Raw genomic sequence first — 8,339 nt, 5'->3', positions numbered from 1 at the left:
AGCCACAGCAACAGGGGATCCGAGCCACGTCTGCGACCTGCACCACAGCTCACGGCAACGCCGGATCCTTAACCCACTAAGCAAGGCCAGGGATCGAACCTGCAACCTCATGGTTCCCAGTCGGATTCGTTAACCACTGCCACGACGGGAACACCTCCATTTTCTGTTTTGAGTCTACCAGAGAACAGCTTAATACCCCTCAGTGGTTGTTCCTACCCATTTGACGGCCAGAGCGATGAGGGCTGCAGATCAGTCCTGGGGGCTGAGGCTCCGTCTCCACGAAGAAACTGCTGGGTAGACACCGAGGGCACCTGCACTTTCAGAAAGGACCTCAGCTTGGTGAGCTGGAGCAGTTCATTCCCCCGACATTTCTCCTTGGTCACAGCCTTTTCAGCAGCGGCGGCTCCTTCTTTTCTGTCTTCTAGGCATCCCTGCGGAAGTGGAGATGGGACTGACCTCTGAGGGCCCGTAGCCCGGGGAGACTGCAATGCGCACGCGCAAAACTTCCCCGGTCCCGCGTTCCCGGCAGACCCCAGTTCAGCTCCCTTGCTTTCCTCCCGCTTTGATGGCAAGGTCCACGTGGCACAGAAAGTGTGTGTCACACTGAGGGATGGTGTGTGGTTTCACATGACACACTTCTGTGAGAGACTAGTGGTCAGCCTCTCAGGGATCAGTAGATACTCTAGATCCGTAGATCAGCTTCCTGTGACTCCAGGAAGGCACCTGAATCTGGTCCAGGAAGTTTCCAGGAGTAAAGCGGCCAGCAAGAGGAGTGGCCCCAAGGACAGAGGCGCACTTCAGCACGGATCGATGGCCGTATTCCCCGAAGATTTGAGGCTGGCAGGATCCAGGGGACAGGCACAGCCAGAAGCTTCCACTCTCTCTTCAGATTTACATGGTAATCACTTTTCCTTTTGTGGTTGATTGTTTCATTTGGAAATTAAGATTGGTGCCACCTAACTGGGTGCCTGCTGCTAGAAATTAGAGGACCTCTTGCTCCTTTATTTGCAGGACATCGAGGGCTCAGACATTGGTAAGTTTCCCTTTAAGTTATTACAGGAATCCAGAACAATGCCTTCTGGACTAGTTTCTGGGTAGCATGGAAAGGCTTGGTGGCATTTGTCATGAGAGGCTTGGTTGTAGCAATTATTAATTTTGTTCATCAATATTCACTTCTCCGCTACTTCTGGAGCAGAAGAGGATTGCATTTATACAGCTTCTAATGTTCCATGTGACCTGTTGGTTTTGGATTGTCTCCCATAGGAGTAAGGGATGGCCACAGCTCACATTGGGGACCCAGACACTGGCAGCAGCCACCTCTGGGAGCTGCCACCACTGCTAAGACACTGCTGCTGGCAGGGGCCACTGTCAAGAATTAAGTTTCTTGTTTTGGGTAACTAATCGCTGCTTAGAAATGCCATCTTCATTTTGTGTTAAATTTCCATATGTATTTAGTCTTTCTGAATTTCTAATTCCATTCCATTGATTTATCTAATCTTATGTCAATACCAAAATTATGAAATTACTGTAGCTTTATAATAGATTTTGTAACAGGTCAGGGCAATTCCTTTTCATTATTCTTTTTTCTCAGACTTTTTTTAGTGATTCCAAAAAAACTTTTCTTCTATGTGAATGTTAGAATTTGGTTTGTCTAGTTTAAAAATAGGGTTTTTTGTTTGTTTGTGGCCTTATAACAATTTATGATAATCTGGGGACATAAAAGACATCTTTATAATATTGTTTTCAATCTATGCCAAAACAGTGTTTACCTTTTCACTTATTCACGTTCCCTTCAGGGGAGTTCCCGTTGTGATGCAGCGGAAACAAATCCAACTAGGAACCATGAGGTTGCAGGTTCGATTCCTGACCTCGCTTGGTGGGTTAAGGATCCAGCATTGCTTCTGTGGTGTAGGTCGCAGATGCGGCTTGGATCTGGCGTTGCTGTGGCTCTGGCGTAGGCCAGCAGCTACGGCTCCAATTCAACCCCCAGCCTGGGAACCTCCATATGCCACGGGTGTGGCCCTAAGAAGACAACAAGGACAACAACAAAAAGCAAGTCCCTTTCAGACATCTCCAACTCAGATCTCCAAAATGGATACAATATTTCTTTACCACCATCACCTACCATGTTCACACAATTCTACAGCCAGGGAAAATAAAATGTTAAGGAACATACCAGAAGGGTTGAACATAAAACTGGCTGTGTACATTGTAAAGTGTAAGTCCCAATTCAGTTTGTTCTGGGACAGTGACAAACCGTAGTATTTTCTGTTAAACATTTTAAAGAGACAAAACCTTCAGTCTCCTTGATTTTCACTTATGATGACCAACATGCAATTTCTACTTAAGGACTTTCTGTTAGTTTCATCTGAAATATTTAGTTCATGTGGACAAATCAGTAAAGATCACTCTTTGTGTGGAAATGTATTGTCCTTCATTTATTTGATATGCCAGTCATAATTAATTTTCCTTTAATTTTTGCTATTTTAAAAACATGGAACTTATTTTTTTTTTTTCCTTTTAACATTCCCTTCATGTCTAAGCTGCTCCTAAAGGCTTTGGGCCTTCTTCCCTCTTTCTTCCATATCGCCTTTGTCCTGTCTGTTTCTCTGTTTTTGTCTCATTCATGATTCCCCGGGTGAAATTGTCTGGAGTCACCAGCACCCAAAGAGTAAGGGAAGCCACCAGGACACAGAGTGAAATGGTAAACTCCTTAATACTGTTTTTGGGACCTTAAATTCTATAGCCATTGCCAGTCTCCCTACCATTGATACGGCTCACCTTCCCATCACTCCCCATGCCCTAGGCACAATGTCCTTTCAGTTCTTAAATTCACCTGAGACCTCTTTGCCCCCAAGTCTTTGCACATGCAGCAATACCCAGTTCTCCCACCTCCTCAATTTGCTAACTCTAACTCAGCATTTAAATCTCAGCCTAAATCATGTCCCCAGGAAAGACTTTTTGGTCCCCTCAGATGAGGTTAGGCAGCCTTGTGATACAGTAACCTTACATATGGCACTTTCCAGGCAGGTTTGTTTTATACCCTGCTAGAGTGGGTCTAGAGCAGCCTTTATTGGGGGGGATAGATTAACCTTACTTGTGAAATATGACTTTGGAGTCTCTACTGAATACAAGCATTCAAGTTATCTCAGCCCTGTATTGTTGAACTTAAATATCTTTCAGCCATGGAGAAGCTCTGGAAATTTTTCAGCGTATAGCTCTCTTGTTCTTCTTTGCCCTGGCTCATTGGTTTTTACCCACAGATTTAAGTAAACTCTTGTTCAGATTTCGAGAGTTTTTCCTCTTAAGAGCTCCCCTCTCCCCTCTAATTTTTCTCTAAGGTTTTAGCCATTCAGACTCCTAAAACTCTGCTGGATCTCCAGCTCACCAAGATCCGCGTGCTCTGCTTGGGCACGCCTCTCCTACACTCTGGTCCAGAATATATTTCTAGACAGAAAGCCAGGATTATTGTAGGACTTACCTAGTTTGTTGCCCTTACATCAGGGCTCATGGTCTTGTGCTATATATTGCTCAATATCTAAAAACAATTTTCCCTATATTTTGAAGATTGTATATTTATAGCAAGAGATCAAGTCTGTTTCCAGTTCCTCTGTCATAATTGAAAGCAGGAGGCTTTCAGAATCTTACTTAAATCTTAGTTTTCAGAGAATTACTTAGGGAGGAAAATAATGAATGTGTAAAGCAAGTAAAAAGACATAGCAACCAGTAAGAAATGACCCAGGGTGGTCATTCATAGAGACAGTAAGAATGTATCTGATATGTCCGGGGTAGATTAGGAGGAGTTAGTTCATGTGAGAAAACGTGTAAACAGATCTTCCAACTCCATTCAGGTCCTCAGAGAGCCAACAGCTTGGCTGCAGGCTTATGAGAGACCCTGTGCCAGAACCACCCAGTAAAGCTGCACCTGGATTCTTAATCCTCAGAAACTATGTGAAATAATTATGTTACACACCTTAAGCTATTAAGCTTCGGGGTTTTTTTTGTTTTGTTTTGTTTTTTTAGTGAAGACTTTTATATTTAGAATTAGCCAGCTGGACTCAGTTTAAATGATCCCAATGTCGTCAGCAACATCCAAAGCATCATAGTCAGGAGTTCCCGTTGTGGCGCAGTGGTTAAAGAATCCGACTAGGAACCATGAGGTTGCGGGTTCAGTCCCTGCCCTTGCTCAGTGGGTTAAGGATCCAGCGTTGCCGTGAGCTGTGGTGTAGGTTGCAGACGCGGCTCGGATCCCGCGTTGCTGTGGCTCTGGCATAGGCCGGTGGCTATGGCTCCGATTCGACCCCTAGCCTGGGAACCTCCATATGCCGCAGGGGCGGCCCAAGAAATAACAAAAAAAAAGACAAAAAAACAAAAAAAACAAAAACAAAAACAAAGCATCATAGTCAGGAGCCAGTAGAACATATGCCTTTTTCTCTCCATCAGGCCTAATCAGAGTGTCGACCTTAGCTGCAGCAATGTCATAGCGTTTCGTCACAGCCTGCTTAATCCGGTGCTTGTTGGTTTTGACATCCGCAATGAACGCAAGTGTTTTGTTGTCTTCTGTCTTCTTCAAGGCTGACTCGGTGATAAGGGAGACCTTGATGATAGCATAGTGGTCAAACTTGTTTCTCCTGGGGGGCTCTTCTGAGGATATTTGGGCTGCCGCCTGAGCGACAGTGTTTTTGGCCATTGGAAGGTGGGTGATGCCCAGATCTTTTGCATGTGTGCGTGTGTATGTGTGGCTGGTTGTGGACACCTTTCAGTTCTGCCTTTTTGGCCTTCAAAGCCTTTCTTTGGCTTTGGGAGGAGCAGGGGCTTCCTTCTTCACTTCGGGCACCATCTTCCTGAAAAGCACCTTGTGGTATTTGTTATGCAACAATAGAATGCTAATAGTGATGGTAAGCTATTTTTACAGAACATTTCAGAACTTTCCTCTCTCTCTCTAACAAAACATTTCAGAACTTTTTCTCTACTTTGACTCCATTTAGAAGGAGGATTCCCCAAACTTCAACCATCCTTCCCGCCTCTAATTTCAATTGGTATCATTCTACGAAGAGGAATTTCCAGCTTGCGGCTCTATGAGGAGATCAGGACAAAACAATTGCTCCCAAATCTCGGGGGATAATTTACATTTCCTTTGATCTGTGCATAAAGTCACAAATGATCTCTCCTCTCTTTATATTATAATAATTTTAAGGGTCTGGTATTTTTACTTTACTAATAAAAATATCACCTAAGTACAAATTTTGTGTTTAAAGGCATAAAAACCACTCAGTAAGCTATGGCATAATAATGACTTATTTTCTCACTTTGTGAGATATTGTGTAGGCTGATACAGAAGGTGTAAAGAGTTTTGAAATTGCAATGATTGCCCGATCCAAACTGATTTATTGCCATATTTGGCTTGTTCTTCAGTTTTTCTCAAATGCAAAAGCATGCCAGTATAATAAATCATAATTGACATAAGCCACAAGATGAACGTTAAGCATAGGATTATTCCACTAAAGCTTACTTTTGTTCATTTTGTTTCTAATTCTAAGTAATTAAAGCCTCAATAATAACATATATAAAAATAAATTAGAAACTTTACTTTAGGGATAATTAATTTTGGATGCAATACAATTTCTGTTTGTCAAGTATTGTTTTTAATTCATCTCATTGCTTAAAAAATGAATCATTACATGATAAACCTGTTATATTAAGGATGGTTTAAAACCTCTTTATATTTGTCAGAAAAAGCCATTCAGGGTTTCAGTGAATTAAAAAGAATACCGACTGACCATTAGCAGATGGGCATATCTCTCTTCAGTGGATATTTTAAATAACTCCAAAATTGAAAATTTTAACAAATAGCAAATTGACACAGATAATTGATAATCTACCATATAAATTTTGTTAAACAAAATAACAGTTATTTTATAAAAACACAATCTTACCACTTGAGGCTTCTCAACCACACCTCTATGAAATACACTGACATGCCGAACAACCAAATTTTAAACAATATGAGTTTCCTCTACATGTATAATGAAAGTGCTTATATCTTATTGAAAGATAAACTATATTAAGAACATGGATCTATCTTCACTTATGAGATTGAGTGAACACTATAAAATTATTACATATTTTGTCAAATTTCTCATATTTATGAAAGATGTGATAAAGATAATCATTTATGCTTTATAGAACATAGTTTAACATATCTTTTATATGTAACATAGTCTAACTTACCAAAAAATGTGTATACTAATTTTATGTTGTATTTTCCTGTCATAGTACTTTATTGTGATCTAATTTATAATTGTTTTATATGTAATAACTGGATGACATTCAATTTTTTAGTTAGATTTGACTCATAAGAGAGACTGCTTTGAAGTACAATAGCATTGTGAAATTTGCCCTACAATCATTTCAACACACATTTAAGCTTTGTCTTTTTTTCACCTACAATGAGTTGCCTCATTGTACTTTGCAACTCACCCATCCTGAATGACAGCCTGATAAATCAACACATCAGTCAGGATAGTAGAGAGCCCATAATTCCTCATCAAAAATCCATTTCCATAATAAAAAGAGTACATTCTTGGGCGTACCCAACAAGCTTTTCTAAAAAGTACATTGAACAAGAGCATTATGAGAATTATAGCTGAAAATGAGCCTCAGTTTTTTGTACGCATGTTTGTGCTAAAGACTTCATTTTTATGCTACATATACAGAGAACAAAATGTAATGTGTGCATACCATATATATGTCTCACTTAATGTCCAACTGTCTAGTATCAACGAGCATTCATTAAATTAAAGCTTCATAGTTCCTTAAGGACAGGGACAGACATTTCTCATGTTTCTTGGTACCCACCTACTCCCCCTATCCCCATGGTGTCTAGTATAATGTACAAAGCAGGTGGTTAATAAATAGTTTTAACTGGGTTGAGGATGCCTATGGAAACATTTCTTTTCAATCTGATAGGTTGTGTGTCTGTGGGTTTTTTTTGTTGTTTTGTTTTTTTTCTTTTCTTTTTTTTCTTTTTTTTTCTTTTTAGGCCTGCACCTGTGGCACATGGAAGTTCCCAGGCTAGGGGTCTAGTTGGAGCTACAGCTGCCAGCCTATAGCACAGCCACTGCAATGCAGGATCGGAGCCACATCTGCAACCTACACCACAGCTCACGGCAACATCAGATCCTTAACCTACTGAGCGAGGCCAGGGATCAAACCCACATCCTCATGGATACTAGTCAAGTTCATTACCACTGAGCCACAGTGGGAACTCCTGATAGGTTTTTATCCACTGCTAGGCCTTATGTGTTAATTAAGTTAAAGATATACATTATAATTTGTTTACTTATGTTCTCAATGCTAAATATTAGACATTTTTGTTCTGCCAAGAACAAAATGAAGATGGACATAAAATAACCATTAAGTTAAGACCACGAGTGTGATCAAAGAAAGAAAATACTGTTAATGGATTTGGGTATACCACTTGAACACCATTGTGGCCTTTGGCTGTTCATAAAAGAGAGCTTGCCGTCTCTAGACACATCTTGACTGAGGCATTAGGACCCACATTCACACAGGAGAAGGGACCAGCCAGCTCCTCTCACCAAGCAGCCCACAGTAAGTTGTGCTCCTGCAGGGGATTCTGAAGAGTGGCACAGGCCTCTGTTTCCTCCCTTTCTTGGTGCGCCTCATCATAAATGCATCCTTATTCATTTTAATTATTGTGCTGACAATTACTAAGGAAAACTGATAACTTTTAACAATTTAAAACGAAGGGAATTTCGGACTCTTCCTAGTTCTATACAGATTGTCCCTTCTATGAATAGTTGTAAAGTAACTGTCTCTAATCATATAAATGTGATCCAATAACTCTGTTGATTCTAACTTCCCTTCTTAGGGGCTGCATAGAAGCCAAACTGAAGTTCTATTCTTCACTTTTACTCCAGCCAAAGAGAGGTTTCCCCAAACTTCTGCCATCCTTCCTGCCCCTACTTTTGATTGGCATCATTCCATAGAGAGGAATCTTCTCAGTCTGTAGGTCTACTCAGGAAATCAGGAGAAATTAACTGCTCCCTAGGCTCAGCGGATAATTTAACAATCTCCCAGTTTGTACAGACATCCATTTCCTCTGCCCTCCATCCAGAGAATCCCCCTTTTCAGGCATATCTTCATAATAAAATCCTATAAAAGTACACATGCCTTTCGGCTCATAATCTCATTTCTATTAATTTATCCTCAGAGAAAATAACTTAAAAGCATAACTTTAGGCGTTCAGACATCCGCTGAAATATTATTTACAGTAGTAAAAATTGGAAGCCAAAAATCAGTTTAAAAATCCACCA

At 40.7% G+C, this 8,339-nt stretch overlaps 1 pseudogene; it reads right to left on the bottom strand.

Annotated features, from left to right (window-relative positions):
- LOC100514140 lies at positions 213-4,840 on the bottom strand (annotated as a pseudogene).

This window comes from Sus scrofa, chromosome 18, assembly GCF_000003025.6.
Source record: "Sus scrofa isolate TJ Tabasco breed Duroc chromosome 18, Sscrofa11.1, whole genome shotgun sequence".
NCBI classification, from domain to species: domain Eukaryota; kingdom Metazoa; phylum Chordata; class Mammalia; order Artiodactyla; family Suidae; genus Sus; species Sus scrofa.
Note: the sequence above shows the minus strand (reverse complement) of the source record. Positions and strands in the feature narration are given on the sequence as shown.